This window comes from Struthio camelus, chromosome 5, assembly GCF_040807025.1.
Source record: "Struthio camelus isolate bStrCam1 chromosome 5, bStrCam1.hap1, whole genome shotgun sequence".
Classification (NCBI taxonomy): domain Eukaryota; kingdom Metazoa; phylum Chordata; class Aves; order Struthioniformes; family Struthionidae; genus Struthio; species Struthio camelus.
In genome coordinates this window covers 15,095,682-15,118,667 of record NC_090946.1, presented here as the reverse complement: position 1 = coordinate 15,118,667, position 22,986 = coordinate 15,095,682, and the positions used below count along the sequence as shown (strand labels likewise).

Here is a 22,986-nt window from a genome sequence, read left to right as displayed (position 1 = left end):
TCAAGCTTTGTTATAAGTGTCTGCATTTTGTTTCCTGTGCCAGAAATGGAAACTGGAGTAAAAGTTATTGCAGCAACAAATTTTTGTTAAATTTTTATTTTTTCTTTAGTTTATGCATCTTGCATTCTCTCTCATGAGACTCAGCTTGTCCCTTTGCTCAGGTAAAATTTGTCAAGCTGTGTTATTACCATAGCCTGTGGATGGTGATTAGGTCAGAAGATTGGTTGCTGATTCTCCAGGGTATAACGAAGATGCTCCGCTTTCGTGTTGGAACCTGTTGGTCACAGAGCTCCTTGGACTGCTTTTGAACTCCAGCAGGTGCTGCTCTCCCTGCCTTTCTTGACTGGGGGGGTGTGTGTGTGTGTGTGTATGTGTAGGCTTGGTGTAGCTGAAGATATTCTCTCATAAAAGTACTACTATGCTCTTAATAGTCTGTTTTGTTCGAGTCACGATAAAAGTTGTATTGCTCTCCTCCCCTACCCTATGCACCTCTTTTGAGGTTGTGGGGGGATGACTCTTAAGTGTGAGAAGGCAAGAACAATTTAATACATGGCCTATATCTGGTCTACACACCTATAACAATGTTTAGAAACTCTAAAATAAGCATAAGCTTTTCTATTGCCTATAGCTTTTCTATTCAAGAGAAATAAAGGTGATGTTTACTCTAAGCTGGCATGTGTTTACTGGATCTTCAGCTTTCCGAGTGTGTGTGCAAGAACTGCTCAGTGTCCTGCTGTCATAGCGGCTTCCAGAATGGCTGTGGATGGAACTGATAAAATACTGTATGAACTATACCACATGTATAATACATCAATCTTGGGTCAAATTGATTGGAATATGGCTCTTACTACAAGGCAGCACCCTATCAATAGTGACTAATACTCTTCCTTAAGGACTCTTGTAAGTCTTGTAAAGCAAGAGCTTTATCATCAGGGTAGTTTCTTGCAGGACTTAAGAATTAAGCAAGGGGAATAGGGCTGAGGCTGAGTGTGTGTTTTTTTTTTTTTTTTTAATACACTCAATTGCAATTAGGGAGATGGACACAAAAGGTAATAACTTTGAATTATTTTTATGCTACAGGTGACTCTTGCTTTCTATATGTTAATCCTGGCAGTGGTGTACTCTGCGTGCTCTTCTGCCTAATGTCTCATGGCAGACTTGAGAGGGGCAAGGACTCAGGGTAGAGTACAAATGAAGATAGAATAGTGTTATTAGAATCACAGAAATCATACACAGGAAATAGGCATTTATAAAACAAATGTTCTAGAAACTAAATATAGGGGAAGGTTGAGAAGCAACTTCACACATGTCTAAAGCTGGAAGAAGCCATTCAAACATCTCTTCTGCACTTCTGTAAAATAAGATTGTAGGATTTCACTTCACTCTTACCACTATTGCTTTATGAGCTCAGTAATTTGCCTTTGACTGCTGTGTGTCTGGAGAACACTGATTATAATTGATTTCTTTTTTTTTGATTTCTGCATAAAATAGCTTACTAGTGTAATCAAAAAAGCAAACCATTTTAGTAGTCTAGTCTCTAATTGAGAATGGATCTAAAATTCTTAAGTGGCATATAGTATATTGCGGCAGTAGATGGAACTGTGAAATTAAAAGCCGTTCTTACCGTTTCAGAAGAGTTAACTGATGTAGACAAACGCTCTTCCATCTTCTGTCTATTTGCTGCCTGTACAGCTGTGGATTGTTTCAGAAGCCATAACTGAGTGCAGCACAACATCTACACAGTCTGCTTGATGCATCATGCTTTGTCTTAGAGCAAATACGTTGCCTTGCTTGCTTTTTCTCCTCAGGTACCACTATATACCTGCAATTGTAATTTTTTGAGTGTGCCAGGGTGAGAAACTGGATTGGAAGCATGTGGTTCATTTCCAGTAGTAATGTGAAATATAACGTCTGAGCACTGACCAAGATGTCTAGCAACCCAAAACTCATCATCTACTGCTAAGCCTATAGATGCAAATATCTGGAGCCTTGTTTCCCTAGACTTTTTTTTCCCCCCCCCTCTAACCTACTTAAGCATGCTGGATCAGCTCCAGCCTAACAAGTTTTCTGTGGTTTTTTTTTTTTTGGTCGCATGCTGTATAGATAGCTCAGTTTGTGGGGTTTGTGGGCTTTTTTTTTTTTTGAGTTATATTGCAGTCCTTTCCAGATCCTCTGGGTTTCATGCCTAAATTCTTGTTGTTTGTGCTTTTCCTCCCCCTGTTGCATGCTTTTCAAGAACTGGCAAAAACCTGAGTAGAACCTCTTTTTCCCTCTGCCACACCAAAGGCTGCCTACTTAAGGCAGGAAAAAAGAGCCTTGCTCCTGCAAGGCAACAAGACCTGGCAGCTGGGCAGTGACAAAACAGCTTTCCGCAGCTTTGCTTGAGCTCTGATGTACGAGATCATGCAGAACCCTTAAAGGGCTTCAAAGTCCTCTGATTTCTGGCCTCTGTAGCTGTCAGTGCCCAGCAGCAGTCTTAGCTCACAGGTTCCTGAGCCCTGCAGGGACTGAAGTTTGACAAATCTTCTGAGCAGCAGACCCAAGCTGCACACGACCAGAAGAAGAAATATGACCTTCCCCTTCCCTGACTCCCATTCTGTTATATGCATTCCTACCCATGTTCTAAGGATTTGAATGATTCTACAGCATTTTCTATTATATATTCTACTAATGACTGCAGAAAAGAAGGCTTTAGATATCCCCTACCGATAATACATGTAAAGGAAACAATTTGTTCAGTTTAAAGATGCATATTTGCATCTTTTGCATGCTTCAAATAGGTTACAAGTGTTATATGACAAGACAAATGCTTAAACAGCTTTGAAATTAAAGCGGCGTACTTTTTCATCAAATTTTACAACTGTTTACCACTTCAGAGTTAAATGTAGTGGCATGTTCTCAAAACACAACTGTTAATGAGATAGTAGAAGACATACCTCTGCTCCCCCTCAAAGCAGCCAGGGGAAAAATCCTCATTTCTGTCAGGTTTTAGCACACCTAATAAACAGCATATTAAAACTCCTCAGCTGCATATATTATCACACTGTAAGCACCTTAAACTAATACAAATCTGTGACTGTTGTGGCTGTGAAATAAGAAAGGCTAGACAATATTCTCTTACAAGAAGAAGCTTTAAATTATTAGTGATGGAATATACTGGATTTTTTTTTAATGCTGTGGATAACTCTACCACTCCATCTAAATCATTTTTTAAGTGTGAAAAGTCATAGCTTAAAAACCAATTTCAGCAGTCTTGGTTTTAATATTGGAATTCTGGAAGGCAATTTGCAATGCTTCCCATACAAAAACAAAATAAACCCTAAGCAGACCTTAAACTTAAATATAGACAGAATTGAGCACTTTGTATTGGTGAAACATTTGTCACAAAAGATGTTCGAGTGTAAAGAATAGAAGAATAATAATGTTTTTATTAATTATTAGTATTGCACACTGTTTGGCATAATATTAGTGCGTATTTTCCTTATCTAAACATTTAAATTGGTTGTAACCATCCATTAATATCTTCTATTTGTTTAGGCTAAAAAGTCATTTAATTGTTTTTGTTTGATTTTTTTTTTTTTTTCTTTCATACCTGAGAAAGCAAGCTTCCTGAGCTGTTAAAGAATAGGCCCTAGTATTACCACTTTCCCAGGCGGGTATTGTACAAATAGCTCAAATCCTATTCTATGCAGTAGAAGGCAGAGTTAAGTGCAGAGAATCACTGTGGCTTTCTGCATCCCATCCCATCCCTAAGTGCCCATGTATTTGTCGTTATCCTAAGAACTGCACCTGCATTACCTGGTAAGCAAGGTTTTCTTTGAAAGTTTTGATGGCAGTATCAGGAAGCAGTTTTAAATATATTTCATACTTCAAAGATGGGCTTCCAAGAGGTCATCTGTCAAGTCTGAAATAAAAATACCACATCAAAATGAATACATGTCTGGCACAATCCCATCCCCTACTGTTTTTAATCGGACAAAAAGAAGACTGATTTTCTAATGTTTTTCTTAAAATAACCATTAATCATTCAAAGTGTGAATGAATGTGGGAAGAGTAGAGTTTACTGTCTGCTGTAATGCACTAAGCTTACCACTGTTCAAACAGTAATGAATCTTAATGCACGTATTAATACCTTCAATGATGCCAATAAAGCCTGTTTGGATGGAAAGAATGCTTTTAACTACTGCAGAAGGGCCCTCGCTTAACTCAAATGTTTCAACTAAATCTGGGTGTTACAAAATAAGCATGCGTAGGGACATTCATTCCATATATATGGATGCCTTGAATAATTACAGGTTCCTAGCTGTGGAGGTTAACCTGGGTTTTCTACGCTCAAATTATGTCCTGGATTATGTTTTGGCTTCCCAAAACTGCTAACTGTCCTGTTGTTTTGGGATATGGACACAACCTTTTCAAACAAGGATGACTTACTGGGAGAGGAGTAACCTGGTTTGGAGTGGGCAATGTTTTGGGTCCACTAACCTGGTTTGGGGCGGGCAATGGTTTGGGTCCACTCATCCAGCCTGCACCTCCTGAGCTTGCCTGTGCGTGTGTTTTTGTTGCTTTTGTTTTGCTTCACTGGCTCTGTAGGGCTGCAACAGCTATGAACAGGCTTACCTCAGTTTCTAACCCTTCAGGTCAGAAAGTCTATATTACTAACTAATGTATGTAAGATGTGATGAGAATTAGGAGATTTCAGGGAAATGGTCCACCCTCACAGTAATCTCCAAAAATAATAATCTCATCAATCCTTACCTAGAAGTGCATGTGGAGTGTATCACTGATATCTGAACATCAGAAATACCTTGGTTTTTTTTTTTTCCCCCAGGTGTTGGAGGGGACATATTCCCTTTTATGTCTTTTTTGATGATACTATGTACTCATAATGACTCTTGTGATTTGCTAAGAAACGCATCCCAATCCTTAGCGTTTTCAAACTTGTCTTGGTTTACAGGCATTGGAAGGTGTCTGCTAAATCACTTTAATTTGATCTTTTTCTGGGAAGCAATGTTCTTTGTCCTTGTTAGGTTTACCTATTTTAAAGGAAAATGACAGCTTTTTTCTATGCTAGAATAAAAGCTAAGTTTTGTACTATGATCCTTGTCCTGATGTCACAGAATTACAGAATTGTTGAGGTTGGAAGGGCCCTCTGGAGATCATCTAGTCCAACCCTGGCCCTGCTCATGCAGGGTCACCTAGAGCACATTGCCCAGGACTCTGTCCAGAGACCTTGTGAATATCTCCAAGGAAAGAGACTCCACAACCTCTCTGGGCAACCTGTCCCAGGGCTCTGTGACGCTCCCAGTAAAGAAGTTTTTCCTCATGTTCTGACAGAACTTCCTCTGTTTCAGTTTGTGCCCATTGCGTTTCATCCTGTCACTGGGCACCACTGAAAAAGAGTCTGGCCTCATCCTCTTTACACCTTTCCTTCAGATACTTATACACACTGATCAGATATTTCCCCCCTCAAGTCTTCTCTAAGCTGAACGGTCCCAGCTCTGGGCCTCTTCTCATACGAGAGCTGCTCCAGGCCCTTAAGCATCTTCGTAGCCATTTGTTGGACTCGCACTCCAGGAGCTCCATGTCCCTCTCATACTAGGGAGCCTAGAACAGGACACAGCACCCCAAATGTGGCCCCACCAGGGCTGAGTAGAGGGGAAGGATCACCTCCCTTGACCTCCTGACAATGCTCTTCCCAATGCAGCCCTGGATACCACTGGCCTTCTCAGCCACAAGGGCGTACTGGTGGCTCACGGCCAACTCGGTGCTCAGCAGGACTCCCAGGTCCTTCTCTGCAGAGCTACTTTCCAGCAGCTCAGCCTCCAGCCTCTACTGGTGCATGGGTTTATTTCTCCCCAGGTGCAGGACCCTGCACTTGCCTTGGTTGAACTTCTGGAGGTTCCTCTCCGCCCAGCTCTCCAGCCTGTCCAGGTCCCTCTGGATGGCAGCACAGTCTTCTGGTGTGTCAGCCACTCCCCCCAGTTTCGTATCATCAGCAAACTTGCTGAGGGTGCACTCTGTCCCTTCATCCAGGTCATTGAGGACTACACTGAACAAGACTGGAGCCAGTACTGACCCCTGGGGGACACTGCTAGCTACGGGCCTCCAGCTAGACTTTGTGCCGCAACCCTCTGAGCTTGGCCATCCAGCCAGTTCTCAATCCACCTCATCGTCCACTCATCCAGCCTGCACCTCCTGAGCTTGCCTATGTTATGGGAGACAGCGTCAAAAGCCTTGCTGAAGTCCAGGGAGACAACATCCGCTGCTCTGCCCTCATCTACCCAGCCAGTCATCCCACAGAGAAAGCTATCAGATTGGTTAAGCATGATTTCCCCTTTGTGAATCCATGCTGACTACTCCTGCTCACCTTCTTATCCTTCACAGGCATGGAGATGGCATCTAGGATGAGCTGCTCCATCACCTTTCCAGGGTTCAAGTGAAACTCACTGGCCTGTAGTTCCCTGGGTTCTCCTCCTTGCCCTTTTTGAAGACTGGAGTGACGCTGGCTTTCTTCCAGTCCTCAGGCACCTCTCCTGATCGCCATGGCCTTTCAAAGATGATGGAGAGTGGCCTTGCAATGATGTCCGCCAGCTCCCTCAGCACTTGTGGCTGCATCCCGTCAGGGCCCGTGGACTTGTGGATTTCAAGTTTGCCTAAATGATTTCTAAATACGATCCTCCTTGACCAAGGGAATGTCTTCCTTTCTCCAGGCTTTCTCTCTTGTCTCCAGCGTCTGGGAGTCCCGAGGGCTGGTCTTAGCAGTAAAGACTGAAGCAAAGGCGGCATTCAATATCTCTGCCTTCTCTGTATCCTTCACCATCAGGCCCCCTGCACCATTCGGTAGGGGGCCTACATTTTCTCTAGTCTTCCTTTTGTTACTGAAGTATTTAAAGAAGCCCTTCTTGCTCTCCTTGACCCCCCTTGCCAGTTTAAACTCCAAATGAGCCTTGGCCTTCCTAGTCCCATCCCTGCATATTTGGACAACATCCCTATGTTCCTCCCAAGTGCCTCTCCCTGCTTTCACCTTCTGTACACTTCCCTCTTCTGTTTGAATTTTGCCAGGAGCGCCTTGTTCAACCATGCAGGTCTCCTGCCCCTTTTTCTCAATTTCTTGCACTGATTTCTCAATCAGTGCTCAATTGGGATGCACTGTTCTTGAGCTTGGAGGAAGTGATGCTTAAATAATAACCAGCTCTCCTGGACCCCTCTTCCTTCTAGGGCCCTATCTTATAGGATTCTTCCAAGAAGGTCCCCAAAGAAGCCCAAGTTGCTCTCCTGAAGTCCTAGGTTGTAATCCTACTTTTTGCCCCGCTTCCTCCTTACAGAATCTTGAACTCCACCATCTCTTAGTGGCTGCGGTCAAGACTGCCCCCAACCTTCACATCTCCAACCAGCCCTTCCTTGTTTGTTAGTACAAAGTCCAGCAGTGCCCCTCTCCTCATTGGCTCCTCCATCACCTGGGTCAGAAAGTTATCAATGCTTTCCAGGAACCTCCTAGATGGCTTGTGCCTTGCTGCCTCCAGCAGATATCAGGATGGATAAAGTCCCCCATGAGAACCAGGGCCTGAGAGCATGAGGCTACTTCCAGCTGTCTGTAGAAGGCCTCATCTACTTCCTCTTCCTGATCAGGTGGCCTGTAGCAAACACCCACAACAGAGGCACCCATGCTAGTTTGCCCTTTAATCCTTATCCATAAGCTCTCGACCCATTCATCGTCCACCCCTAGGCAGAGCTCAAGACATTCCAGTTGCTCTCTCACATAAAGGGCAACTCCCCCTCCTCACCTTCCTGGCCTGTCCTTCCTAAAGAGCCTGTAGCCATCCGTGGCAGCATTCCAGTCATGCGAGCTATCCCACCATGTCTCCGTAATCACAATGAGCTCACAGCCCTACGACTGCCTACAGATCTCTCATTCCTCCTGTTTATTCCCTATGCTGTGTGCATTCATGTACCGGCACTTCAGAGAGGTGTGCATCGGCATGCTGATTTCCCAGAAGGGGTGTAAGAGGTTTGTCCACAGTCTTGCCTTGTAGGTAATTCCATGGCTGCATGCAACTGCTGGAGGTATCCCCACTTGAGCCCTGTTTTGCTGACAGCATGATCTCTTATAATACTCTCCCCTTCCCCTGTCTTTCCTAATGTACAGCCCTCCTTACCAGGTTGGCCAGCCTACTGGCAAAGACATGTGTGCCCTATTCAGTGAGATAGATCCCTTCTCTCCCGATCGGTTGTCAGTCTTCATGGTTGTCAAACAGGGTCCCATGGTCACAGAAACCAAAACCCTGTTGCCAACACCAGCTGCGCAGCCTGTTGTTTACTTGGAGAATCTGTCTACTCCTCCTCCCATCCTTCCCCCTCGCTGGCAGGAAGGAGGAGAAAACAACCTGGGCCCCCACACCCCTGACCACCATCCCCAGAGCTCTGAAATCCCATTTGACTCTTTCCAAGTTGCCCTTGGCAGAATCATTGGTGCCAACGTGCAAGAGCAGCAGGGGGTAATAATTGGACGTGTGGACAAGCCTCAGCAGTCTTTCCATAACATCTCAGATCCAAGCCCCTAGCAGGCAGCAGACCTCTCTAGACAAGAGGTCAGGTTGGCGGGTGGGTGCCTCTGTCTCCTGCAGCAGGGAGTCACCCATAACAATCACTCACTGCTTCTTCCAGGTGTTCCTGCTTGGCCCAGGCTCTGTGAGCCCAATTGTGTCACTTGAAGCCATGCCCAGCTCCTCCTCAGCTTGGAGAGCACTGAACCTCTTCATCAGCTGTGAGTCTTCAGGAGGAGCAAGAGCCTTTCTGCTCATATGAGAAGTGACCAGCTTCCAGCCTTCCTTTTCTACAGGGTTATGACTTACTGTTCCATATGGAACAGAGCCCACTTCCATCTCCAATGCTGTGGGGGGTTGAGACTCTTCAAGCTGTCCTATCTCTCACTACTTCCGCTCCTAACTCCTTTACCTGACAATACAACTCATCAACAACAGCACACCTTCTGCAGAAGAGTTGACTATCAGCCCCAGGCACTCCCTGCAGCCTCAGACCTGCAGAGCTGCATCTGCTGTCAGAAGGTCTGTCTGGGTGGAAGCCGCTGAAATGGCAGATACAGCGACTCCAACCACTACTGGGGAATGCACTCTGCAGTGTGTCATAACCATATCTGAGGAGGCGTATGCTACTATGGCTGCAGACAAAGGCCCATTCTTTGCACCCTTTGCACCGAACTGCTGCCTCTAGGAGCTGTGCTCTGGGCCTGGCACATATATAGCCCCCCCCAGCACTGACTCACAGGGTGCTTGACCCACCCTAACCAAGGGTCAGCTGGAACAAAAGCCCCAATTCCCTCTATCAGGGGCAACCAATAGAGCTTGTCCGCAGCAGCTGCACCTAGCTAGAACTTCCCAGGAGAAGTTAAGGTCTCCTGTAGCTGTTACTTGCCTAGCTCTCCTTACTTGTCCACAGCAAGCACCCTCTAGCCCTCACAGGGTCCCCAGAAAGCCCCCACAACTTCCAACAAGGTTCTCAGAAGTTCTAAGCAGAGCCCAGATACTGCTGCACAAACTGCTGCATCTGTTTGCTGCCTCTGTTAGCTGCGCCATGTCAGGTTTACCTAAGTCTATTTTAAATAGTAGTTCAAATGAAAATGACAACTTTTATTCTAATATGCAAAAATTAAGGTTTGTACTAAAAAGACTAGAAAGAAAAGTTCCTAAAGAGAAAAACAATTCAATTGGACAAAACTGAATCATTGCTGAAGTGCCCCGTTGAGCTGGGGAGATGGTAAAGGGAGGGACTAGCAGTATAAACCTCTGTCCCTCACTGCTGCCTTACTTCTCTCTGCTATTATTTATGCTTATTATTTTTCTCTGCTATTGCTTAAAGATACAACCCTCAGATCTTTCAGCTGTCTTTCTGAATTCTCTTTTTGAGATTCTTGGTTCTTTTATCTAATAGAAATGTTGGCCTCCCCCACATACGGGTTGGTATCTTGGTATTTTCCATCTCCCCTCGGTGGGTTCTGTCTCTCATTCACAGAATACCTTTGAATTTACATTTCTATTTATTCTTAATTAAAATCATAATTCTCAGCTTGCTTTCACTTTTTCATAGGGACTTCAGCTGCTGTATTAATAATATAGACAGCTTGTTACAGGGTGGGTGGGTGGGTGGGGGGGGGTTGACCAAGGAATGGAGCCAGCTCATGCAGTGTGCTGATCTCCTTAGCTTTCCTCCACAATAAATGACACCCCCCCCCGCCATAGAGGGGCTGGACCTAGAGTGTCTAAGATTCAACACTGAACTTCCCTCTAGAGGAACCTGCCTCTCTATTGATTATCAGGGCAACACAGTGAGAGATCTGGCTCATGTAGCCATCTAGCCTAGCTGACTGAAATGGGATGATATAGACACTCCTTTATCAATTTGCTTTCCCTAAAATACTCCTTACTCCCCTTCCCACCAGCTTTTTGATGATACAGATTAATTATTTATGTTGCGTAAGGAGGGAGAAAGACTGGCTTCATAGTTATGCTCAAAGGTTTCTTGTTTGCTAGTGAGAAAAACACTATATACAGGTAAAATTCAAATGATATTCTCTTACCTGGCCAGCAGTTTCACGGATAGCAGCGTATTCAATTTCTTGCTCAGTTACAGAGCTCAACTCGCCGCCTATTGCATCACTTATCAGGTAGACAGTAAGTGGTACCTTTGTAGGATACAAAGTCTAAAGTGAGGAGAAGAACCATAAGGCTATTAAATTATTAAAAAAACCAACAACAACAACAACACTCAAAGTGAGAAGGGAAACATAAAGGAGCAGCTAGGAATGGTCTCAGTGTCATTATTTGTGGCTGTATCGTATTTCATCATGCACCCACACTTCACCTCTGCTGTTCCCTCTTTCCAGAAACACCTTTTGCAAGATTATTATGGCAGGAAATGTCTGGCCCATTGGTTGCAGTGGCCATAGCAGCAGCACTTCCCTAACTCAAATGGAAGCGCTTTGTAGCGTCTAAACTTGGGTCTTTTAAGTCCTCAGTTGCAAAACATGCCTGTAAGCTGCTATACCTAGATATTCACAAGGCTCAGGAGTCCTGAGCCTTTTTCCGTGTGCTCCCTGGGCTGGGTTTGAAACTATCATCAGAGATCACTATGTTGGTAGAAAGGGATTAACTGGTTTTTGATGCTGGTGAAGAGTTCTTAATACAAATGTGTACTACTTTTGGGTATAGACAGGTAAAAGCACACTAACAGTGGAGTTTTTTTAGAAGTTTCATGGAGGTGGATTATTGATTTAATGTGACCTAGCAAACAGGATGACAAGTCAGCAGTACTCCATTACAGAGGAGCTGGACACTGAACAAGCAGTCAAGAATTAAACGCTTCCAGACTGTTTTGACTTCTCCGAAAAGGGAAGATCCTGCCAGCTAAGCCATCTAAAAGTAAAATAATAAACTGTTGTTTTCTGAAATCTGGAAGCCTAGATAAAAGTGAGCTAATATGTTAACTATCCTTTGAGCTTGCAAACCACTTGCTCAGATCTCTTGGACAAGATGTCATGGAGCTTCTGTGTTCTCAGCTGATAAAATGAAAGTTAATGCCTGCAGCTGTAGATGTGAGTTCAGATATGTATCTTTGATATCTACTGGATCTTCAAAAAAATACAGCTTGTGGTCTATATAGCCAAAAATAACCTAGGAAATTGAACCTGATTCAGAACTTAATGTTTGATATTAGTCAGGATTGTGCCCCTTATATCTTTAGAACAATGTTCTTTTTGTAATTTCTGAAACTCACTCTTCTGTGAAAGAACAAAGATACTAACACCAATGTCACGTTAACCCCAGCGGCAAGTCATAGTGATATACACAACTCATATGAGTAATACGGCAAACTCCAAAGTTATGAGGATTTTCTTGAGTAGAGAAACCTCAGTCTTAGAGAAGTGAGTGATGAACAAAAGTCATGACCTGATCTTACTCTGAGAGGGGATCAAAGAAAGCAAGGAGACAGGTAACTTTTTTGAATAATAGATGTGTAACTGGAAATCTGAAGTGGAAAAAGACAGCTGAAGTGCTGTAAATCGAAAAGGGATTGCTGGAGCTGTTCAAAGAGCATTTGTCTAAGTTGAGCTGGCGTTTCCTTCACCATCAGGATAGAAAAGATATGATATGTTACCTCTAGGTTTCTTACATAGTCAGTGAAGCTGTGGGGCCTAAGGTCAAACATCAGCTGGACACAAATATGTAATAGCAAATAGCTGGATAAAAGCAAACAAATTACTGAGAAGTTTAGCACACTGAAAAACACATGAAACAGTTGCTCTGCACAGCACAGGCAAAGCCTCAGCTATGTGAGTACCTTAGCACAATGGTTTGTTAGAAAGGATGTAACCGTTTCAACAGGAACACAGAAAGCTGCATGAATTACAGAGGTCTAGAAAATGTAACTTATGAAAAACACTTGAAGAACTTACTGGTTAGCTGGCAGAAGCCTGAGGAGAGAAAGAAGTCTTCAGAGATGAAAAAGGATGCCGCAAAGAAGGAAGTAGGAAAAGTTGGTCTCTAAAGGTGTATTTTCAGCCATCTGATTTTTGATAATTTAATGCCTGCCGATCTGGATTGACACAATAAATAATTATTGGTCATTTACAGACAAAAGTTTGTCAATAATTAATGATACAAAAGCCTGGAAAATTTGTCATCCTGATAACTATTTCTTGCAAATTTCCAAAACAAACATAAACTGAATCTTTTGACTCATCTGTTTTACTGTGAAGTACAGCTTGTGGTCTAAACTGATTAGATGTTCTGCTGTAAATAATCTACATCCTGTAGAAAGGGATATCAGACTATAGAGACTAACACAAAAGAAGAGAATAACTGAAATTAAGCACTTATTTGAGAGTAAATGATTCAAAAAAGCTTAGCGTCTTGCCCTCTACCATGCAGTTCTTTGCATGTTTGAAAGAGAAGATCAACGTTTCTATCATCTATTGTAATAAAAGAATCTTTGATACAATAATATAGGGACGAACACCAATGCAGACAACAGACAAGTGATTTAAAACAGATGTGAAATTCCCTCTATGGAGAAAATTATAGGCACTGGTGATGACATTAGATTCATATGACTAATCACAGTTAATGCTTGCTGCTGCCAATTAGCCTTATTAGCACAAGCAATTTGAGCACAGGATGACATTACTTTAATTACTGTAAGCAGCTTGTTCATTTATTGAGTAGTGTGCATTGAGAAAAAGGTTACTCTATCTGCAAATTAATCATAACCCTCTTTATTATTATAAATTCAGGAAAACCGAGGAAAAAAGACTTTACCATGCAAAGAGAAAAATTTGGGTGATGAAAGTCTGACAGTAATTTTAGTATTTTAGTACCTTTTTTTTTTTTTTACTAAGTGAACAAAAGCTATTGTATGCTTTCTGTCTGAAAGCTGTATGTGAGTGAGATGAAATTACTACCATTAGAGTTAAGGCAAGACATTATGACCATTAGGTGGTAGCAATGCAAAAAAATCCTATGAAGATGTACAGCACAAATAAGCCTAAAGGTATCTAGAGAGGAGGAGAGAGAGAAAAAGAAAAGGCAGAATAAGAAAGCCAGAACTTATTTTCTGCTCTCTTATGATATAAAGATGTTTATGGATCTATGGCACAGGTATCAATTTCTCATATAAACCTGCATATGAGAATACAATCTTCAAAGGTAGAATATGCATAACTTCATGACTGAAACACAAACAGTCATCATGCAACTATATTTAGTCAGAAATACAATAGCAAATGAAACAGAAACATGTGGCAATGAGCTTATTTCATTTGCACCATCACACTGACTCACAAAAAAATATTGCTGCAGAAACGTCAAAATCATTTTGATGTTTTGGAAACAAGAAATAAAAATAAGATTTTTTTTTTGGATGGATTTCTCCTAGCTCTTTATTATACACCAGAAATTGTTAGTTCTTCATTCAAAAGATAAAACTTCCTTTTCCTGCATTTTAAGTCTGTAGATAATTTGAGCTTGAATCAAGAATCATATTCTGTGTTTTACAATCTCTGGCTACAATTTTTCTTGTAAGCCTTCTGTTGCACATGGGTTTTGCACAAGGTTCCTAATGTTCAAAACTGGATTTTGAGGGAGGTCTGTTAAAGAAAGACAGAGTCCTCAGTGGCTATGCCTTTTCATCATTCTTCCCACTTGTTCCTCTACGGCTCCTGCAGAAGCAGTACTGTTAAAGAAAGTAGCTAGGCTGTGTTTCCCATGGCAAGGCTACATCCCATAATCAGCTGTGGACTATGCCACATGCAGGCTGTCAGAGCATCTAAATTCGCCCTGCTATGGGATAAAAAAAAGTTAGTAAAGCCTAGCAAAGCTGGATTGCCCTTGTACAACCCCAGCTAAGGCCCATCCTGAACAGTCTCCTTTTGCCTGTCAGCTGCTTCCTGAAGTCTCCTTCTTGTCAAGGTAATACCTTATATGCACTTTTCAGGCCTCTAAGTAACTGCAATACTAAGTGAATTTAGTGAGCACAGTTTGGGATAAGGAAGGTGGGGTGCCTTATGCTTTGGTTTCCCTGTCATTGTGTCCAGAAACCTCGTAAGAACGGTCCTTAAAATGAAAGCACATGCTCAAGTTACATCATTGCTTTCCACTGCATCAGCCTGTCTTTCAGTCACAAAAATAGCATATGCACTTCTGCTGACAAAACTGTGGTTTTCCCAGAATAGTTTGTTTTCCTTAGTGTAAGTGTTTTTTTTAAACTGGGAAGAAGCTTTAACCATGTCCACTCAAGAAGCACTTTGCTGGTGGAACACACTGATATTCTATGCTGCCACCCCTTGTCCTGGCCAACACAGTGGGGAGACTGGGTCTCAGCCTAAGGGTCTGGCCTTCAAGCTGGCCTTAGGTGACAGAGTCATCGGTGGTAGGATATGAATTGCTAAAACTAAAGTTGGAACAATATATATATATATATTTTTTTTTTAGTTTAGCTTAATTGAAAAATAACTGGTCTCCTCTCTCCATAACCTTAATATCCCTTTCCAGATATAATCTGATTCAAGTAGAAGTCTCTAGCTCGCATGAACCCTTTCATCCACTTTGAAATACATCTTACTTCTATATGGTATCTCCTTGAAAAGCATCCAGCCTTTAACTCAATTCCAGCTTTATGTCCATCTTCAACTGTAAGATATACCCTTGTAAATCACATTCAAATAAGTTCAGCCTTCAAAGGTAATAGAGAGTTATGGATGACTAGATAGAGTCTCTGCACTTCCAGAATGCCAAATGTCACAATAGTTGAAACTACCGAAAATGAGTGCAGAGTCTAAGGAATCAAACTTATATTGCTAAAAAGAAAAATGCGGGTTTTTCCACAACCTTTTCACAACGGTACAACATTCATAGCAAGCAATTTAAAGTATCTCCAGGAAATGAATCAACAGAAGAATATATACTGCAAGCTTATTGCATCCAGTGCTGCCTAAAAATAAGCACAAGAAAATAATTCTAAAAAGTGCTCAAATGAATGTTCAACTTTGTGAGGTGCTGGATCTCAGATCCCGTCCTGTCAATCATCTCCATGTGCTTTAGTTCCTCCCTGGCACATTCAGAAGAACTTTTTCCTCCTTTCTGGAGCAATGATTGCTTGTGGCAGACTGCCACAACTCATTACCAGGAAGAGCACATTTCTCTCATTTCTGTGCTCAAGACCAGGCTGTGGAGATCTCTAGCAATACATAGTAACGTGCTAAAGGGCAGAAGCACATATACAGTGAGGTTCCAAGGGAAATCTTAGGATTTCAAAAAGTCATAGCGTCTGGCAGCTTCAGTTTCAGCTAAGGTCACAATTTGAAGGTTTCTTTCTTCTGGTGCACGCTGTGCAATATCATTTAGAAGGCTGTCGTGCTTGTCAAAGACTGGGAACCTAGCATCTCTCTAAGAGGACAGCATTAAAATGGTTTTGAGACAACAGTGAGGTTGAAGAGAAAATGTATCTTCAGAGAGTTATTTTTGTTCTTCATGAGTTCTTTGCAGAAGCTTGTATCTACACAAATAAAAAGAATACTGTGGTTTAAACATAGTACTGTTTTTGCATCCTGAAAGATACAAAAATACAACGCATATTTAGCCAACGATACGACGACATCAGCAAACTCTGATGGGTAGTAAGTTTTCCATTGCTGCTACCTGTGTAGGTTTCTTTTTTTTTTTTTTTTCTTTTTTTTTTTAAGAAGCGAGGGCAATACCACTGCATTGCCCCTGAGCTAACAATGCTGATCTTGTTCTGGTCTTTCCACATTTCTGCTGGGCTGTGGGGATCATTGCAACGAAAGGTGGACTTTGTCAATATTCTGCGAGGAATGAAGACCAGAGGGGAGTGAAGCAGCACTTCAGTACTGCATAAACCATTTTTTAACAGGAAAGGATCTCTGCTGAGAATAACTCTAGAGAAATGTGGAGCAGCCCATTCATTTCAACAGATGTTCTTCACTGACTGTGCATGTCCCAGAGAGATGAAACACAGAATGGCACAATAGCTCTGACCGGCTAAAACTGTCCTAGTTGTTTGAGAAGTATTCTTCCCCCCTCCCTGTTCTTGTTGTGGCATACCACTATTCAAAATAATCTCACTTATATAGGGAGTTACAGCATTTTAATGATTTATGAGGATACAATATTGTGCATGAAGAAACCTGTAAATCCACAATCCCTAATTTGCATCACTGCACCATTTTTGCCCCCAGCACCTAGACTAAGCTAATGATATTAGTTTGATAAGATGGGGGTGGGAGGAGGTGACAATCATGCCACTCTAGTTAGAGTTGTTCCTAAATCTACATTTCAATAGGGGTGAAAAAAGACCTACCAATGTTTTTGCTAGTTTGTGATGCGGTGCCATTAAAAGTATATTTGCTATATTTTGTTCTGATCTGGCCAAATCTAGCTATTAAAACTGTTCCCTGCAAGCTTCACTTCCAGTCAATGCTGATGGCTCTCCCCATAACGCTGTCAGCTGTGCTGCTGTATTCATGTTGGTGGCTGGGTGGCTGGTGGTCCTGCACTCATCTAAGATTTGGATTTAGACACCCTGGCCTCCTAAGCGTGGGCAACAGGCCCAAATGCTGCTAGTCTTGTCCCCATCCGGTAACTGCTTGAGATGTTCCTGGTGTACGTCTGAGTTTTATCATATTGCATTTGCGCAGGCCCTAGAGCTCTGTCAAAGGTAGCAGTCACAGTGTGATCTCTGGATTTAGACTGATAGAAAGAAATACTGTAGAAAAATAGAATTGCTTCCTGTGTTTGTTTCATGATCTGAAGAACTATTTTGGCCAACTACAGTAGCTGGCAGCACATTAGTCAATACTGACCATATGGAAATCTTATTTCTATAATGGATGCATTTCCTGATGCTGAACTACCTACCCACCATGCTCACATTAGAGAGTCACAAATGTTTTTTCCTCTATCACACCTAGCCATATTGCTCATGAAACAAAAGAGGAGCATTCAGCGTAATTATATTTCCTTAATACTGCTGTTTCTTCATATTTCCTTAGTGCTGATCTTTCCATCATCTTCTACCACCTTCCATTTTATTAATACAATTTCCTTTGACTAAATTCTTAAAGCAAAAATCTGAATAAGCTTGTAAGTTTTAGAGCACTCTGAAATATCATCTCTTGAACCAGCTTTCATGCCAAGCAGCAGGAATACCTGAAAAATGCAGAGAATGACAAAAATGTATGACTCCCAGCATCAAAATGTTGTGAAAAACAGAGCTTAAAGCATGTTCAGAGCAACTGAGTAATTATGAGCCCACACTTGAGACATTCTTTTACTTGTGTCAAGCTGTTTGCAAATATGCTAGCTCACAACAGAGTCCCTGTTCAGAGTCCCTTTCAACTTTATTTGGTTCATTAATATGACAGATTTTTAATTCTTGCGCCTCCAAAGGGGCAGCAGGTACTGGCTAAGTTTGTACTGTCCTGAGACAGCCTGATCACCAGCTAATACTAACTGAAAGATTTTCTAACTCTAGTGTTTAGAAATCTTATTGCTCTTATGTTTCTATCCTCCCTCTCTCTGTTTTTTATGGTCTTAATTTAGTAACAGAAACTGATAATGTTCCCTTCTTAGGATATATCAGAAGGGTATCATTGCTAGAACTTTTGGGTGCATACCTATAACCCAAACTATGTTTCTGAGCATCTCAAGCTACCGTGACCCAGAAGAAATTGGTCGCACCAAGGCTACATCTCAATTGACTTTTAATACAGGGCTGTCAATTAGCAGAATCCCATACAGGTCTATGATGGGACTGTGTTTTTAGCACACTCCTAAGTAATCTGGAAAATGGTGAGCATGGAAATGTAATGACGTTTGCCTGCCAGTCTGAAATAGGGAAGCAAAACCAAAAGTTATGTGCAGAGAGTTCTAAAATGATTTCACAATACTGAATAAAAGAGGGACAATAACATGGCAGATTAAATTCTATTTTGATAATTTCAAAGTAAAGGGGTTGGGATTAAAACCAACACGATATATAGAGAATCTAATAGTAAACTTTAACCTAGGTACTGTACTGAGGAAAAAGAACTTGGAATTACTCATGCAGTTTTTTAATTAAAATATTAATTTTTAATAAAATATTAACTTTATGATAAGGGGGTAATCAGAAATGCCAGAAGAATTTTAGGAATTACTGGAAACAAAGTAAGAAACTTAATTCCATCTGAATCCATCACGCACTTTCATCTTGAATACTGCATGTATTTCTGCTTCCCCCACAAACACAAAAAAAAAGAGAGGAGAACAACAAAAGGCACCAAGAACAACAGCAGTGATGACTGAAAGTACAAAATAGCACCTGTGAAATATAAGGTGAAATAGAATTGGAGTCTTCTGCATTGAAAAAAAGTGACTGAGAACATGATAAAGATATATAAAATCACGACTAGAAAAATGTTTTCCACGCAATAAGAAGAACAGGGCGTTGAACTAAATTATCAAGCCACAGATTTAAGAAAAGCAACGGCATAACTGAATGTGGAACTACAGGTTACAGTAGAGCAGAAAGCTTTGACAGGTTCAAAAGTGATTAAGTAAACGAAAGAGAATAAAAACATCAGGACTGTTAAGTAGCTACATACACCCCTCAGCTCAGGAAGTCCACATTAGCATAGACTGTTGTAAATGCGGGAATGACTGGAGCGGTACCACTGTGCTTGTCCTGTCCTTTTTTCTTTCCCCAGCCATCTATTACTGTCTCTCTAAGTCAGATCAGCAATAGACGCCTGCCTGAAAGACTAAGCTCTGGACCAAATCTGTATTACTGGAGGTATTAAAATGTAAAACTTTTCTCATTCATGTAAACAGAGTTGTGTATTGATCATGGGAATACTGGCTTTGACGAAGACATTTTAAAGTACAAATGGAAATTTTCTATCAGCAAGTATTAGATTTATTAGATGAGATATTAGTAACACTCCAGCTGCGCCTCCAGCTAAGCAGAATGAGTCCCAAAGCAATCTGCATTATCGTTACTGTGTTTTCATATAGTACATGTCTACTGGGATAAAAATGGTTTTGAAAATGGAGATTGACTTTGGAATTCTCTAATTCTCTACTGAGATATGGTCCTTTTGTGTCAGTTAGTTGCTTTTGCCAACTACAATTGAAGAATTTTTTTAGTTTGAAAGTTAGAGCTTGCTAGCACATCACACCCTTGCCTTACACTTGAGTTTAGTAACTAAGGAGACTAAATCATATCATTGTGCTAGTAAGTTAACCATGCCAAAATCTGGATAAAATTAGCATAAATGCTATATTTATAAACACTGTTATTTTATCCCAAAGAAGGTGTTCCCATGCTTTATGTCCTCTCTAGTTAGATTTTGGAATAAATAACGCAAACTACTTCTTTGTAATATAGTCCTGCTTTGTAGCAATGCCCACAGCAAGAGACTTTTTTTTTTCCTCTAATTGACAAGTGCTATGTTAGAACAAGGCTTATACAAGGTTGATCCTCACACAACCATTTCTTGCATTTCTCACTGCATGTTCTCTTTAATCTGCACATACGTATTTGTTTCTATTCTTTACTCTTCCCTGTTAAAAATACTGTTTCAATGTTGATCAGTGATGTAATCTCCATAGAAGTATTATATATTGATTTTCAGTTCAAATGAAACATTTCTTCATTACACTGATAATTTGCTGAACTGTATTACAGAGAGTACCCTGACATTCTGATAAAATTATTATTTCCTAGGTCATAGGAATAGCTATAGTGAGGTTAGATTATAGTTCATGAAGAGGAACCCACACAGCAGCAGAAGGGATTCCTGTAAGTTTTATTTAAGCATTCTATCCCTTTTTCATGAAACTAGTTTCTGAGGAGTAGGACAAATTTTTGAGGGGCTAAGGACTGGACAGGAGGCCTAGTTCCTTGATACCGTTCCCAAACTCCGCACATCAAAAATTTCAACATTCCTGATAGATTAGATTATTGGTCCTCTTTTTTGGGTGTTGCATTTACATACACTAAGTAACTTTGTGTAAGTGACATTAAAACACCTGTAATTCTTTAACACATACCTGCAGAATAATAGAAAAATTTCAGCTACAGCTATGACTGAGAAGCAAATATGCTCTCAAGAGCAGGTATAATAGCAGATGATGGTTAGACAAGAAGGTAGCATAGGTCAGATTCTGATCTGCACTCTGAAAGTGCTGAAATCAGCTGAGGAAAATGAGAAGGAGGGAAGGAAGGAAGCCATTTGTGTCATCTTGAAGTCAGGCATGGTGCTCTGCTAGTTTCTGACAATCTCTTAAAAAAACAATGAGTTCCAACAGCGTCCACATTCTTTTCTGAAGCCATGTTTTATCTGAGCCCAACGTCCTGTAATCGTATCCTTAAATCAGGCAATGGAAGTACATTTATTCTATTAATTATTCCAAGAGCTACACATTAACTATATTTATGTGCGTGCGTGCGTGTGTGTGTGTGTGTGTATACGTATGCACACGCGCGCGCGCGCACACACACACACACACACAGATCTATACTGACAGGCAACAGACATAATCTAGCTACCAATTTAACAGAATCTGAATGGAGTTAGCCAGGTCCTTTGGTCTCTAAGCAATGAAATGCAAGCTATGGGAACATTACCTGGTCCTGTGGAGATGAGGCTTAGGGCCATTTTGACATCAAATATGAGAACAGATGTCTTGGTTCTGACGGCATAAGGTCTAGGAAAGAAAGAAACTGCGTTAATCTCCTGACTCACACTGAAACATGACACAGAAGGCATTTTCTCCACCAGGGAAAAATATTATATATGAGGATTAGCCATAAAGTTCTGGGTCTTCCCAACTCTGCTAAAAAGATTAATTATAAATGTTAATGAAAAGGTGCAGCAGCAGCTAGGCTGCTAAGCATCCCAGAACTGTCCAAGGGGCAGAGTTTACTGACAATCAGATTTACATCACATAGGGTCTCCATTTGGAGGAAAGGTTCTCACCAGACTTGGAAAAAAAATCAGGGCTGTAGGAGGAATAAACACCAGCTAGGCATCAACACAGAGGAAGTGAGAAGAAATCATCACTAACTGATCCTTTGTTGAGCTCATGGGCAACCACGCATCGTGAGATACAACAAGTAACTCAGCATCAGAGACACAAATATTTTCTCTAACTGCATGAGCAACAGGCATACCATAAGACGGGCACTACTGAGGCTGGGAATGATTGCATTTCCAAACCTATATGTGAACAGATCCGGGATAGTGACAATGGCTTCACTCAGGGCAAAAATAAAAGGTTTAGAGTAAAGGCAAGGAGGAGGGAAAAATCTCCAGCCTAGGTGTATATTTGGAGGAAACGCAGGACCATATGGCCTTTTAATGGCCGTATTCAGGCATGTGGAGAGGCATATCTTCCTACCTAACCACCGCTGCTAGGGTAAAAAAGGATACAGCTTGACTGCCTGCTACAGGATGGATGAACATATAGCAGGCGCTTAAAAGAAGAATATCGTACGGCTGCGTGCTTGAATGAGCTGTTTTGTGGGTCCACATTCTCCGCATCTTACAACACTTATCACGTGAAAATACGGTGGATTTTTGTGTCATGTTCAAATGCCCGTATGAGTAATTACAGTTTACCCTAACTCCCCTGTGCAGTTTCTACTTAGATGCAGTTGTCTATATTCTAATAAAGATATATTGTGATATGATGCGCTTTCATGCATGTGCGGCTTCAAACTGAATTTCATGGTTGAAAAAACAACACCAGTGAATGCAATTTATAACATATGAATATGTGAGGAGCTGTACTTTGAACTGAATCCCTGACTAATTTTACTTTTTAAAATATCTCTATGGGGCAGGAATAAATGACTGGGGAAAGTGGGGAAGAATGGGGGATTCTTATGATGGCTTTCCTTCCAAAGCCATCTGGTTGACCCATACTATCATGAGAACTAAACTGAGTTAAAAATACAATAAAGACAAGGCACTTCAGTCATGCTGTCAATTAAATATTCTGACATTTATGGAAGAAACAGCAAGCATGTGCTGTTGCTTAAGTCTGCCTGTAACAGTTTCACCTCACAGTTGCTTGATATTTGTTCTACCTTGGGAACTTACCGGATAACCAGGTGAACTTGGACAACGTAAGAGTTGACTTATTTTTCTTCTTATTCCCGAAGAAACCCCCTAAACCCCACAACTCAAGAGTATCATGTAAGTATAGGCTAGAATGACATGCTTTTAAATGGCATAACAATCCAACACCAGAAGAATTACTTTTTTTGAGAGAGTCAACTAACCAAAAAATAGCAATACTTAATGTTAAAATACTGTTCAATTGCAAGGAGTTCATACATAACCATTTGAGAAGCAGATAGTTATTGCCACTAATAGCATTTCTCCAAATTCACAACCAAACAACACAAAGCAAA

The 22,986-nt window shown here is 41.3% G+C and overlaps 1 long non-coding RNA gene across 3 annotated transcripts; it reads right to left on the bottom strand.

Moving 5' to 3' along the window:
• Positions 1-787: 787 nt before the first annotated feature.
• On the bottom strand, positions 788-21,265 carry LOC104139935 (uncharacterized). 3 transcript variants are annotated; one of them, XR_011141282.1, is made up of 6 exons: positions 21,196-21,265; positions 12,470-12,609; positions 10,595-10,717; positions 3,799-3,904; positions 2,937-2,997; positions 788-1,822 (listed from the first exon to the last, which is right to left on the bottom strand). It is a non-coding gene; the product is annotated as an uncharacterized lncRNA (long non-coding RNA). The 3 variants fall into 3 exon arrangements; XR_011141281.1 differs by having other exon boundaries at positions 10,595-10,699; XR_011141283.1 differs by lacking the exon at positions 12,470-12,609.
• Positions 21,266-22,986: the final 1,721 nt, after the last annotated feature.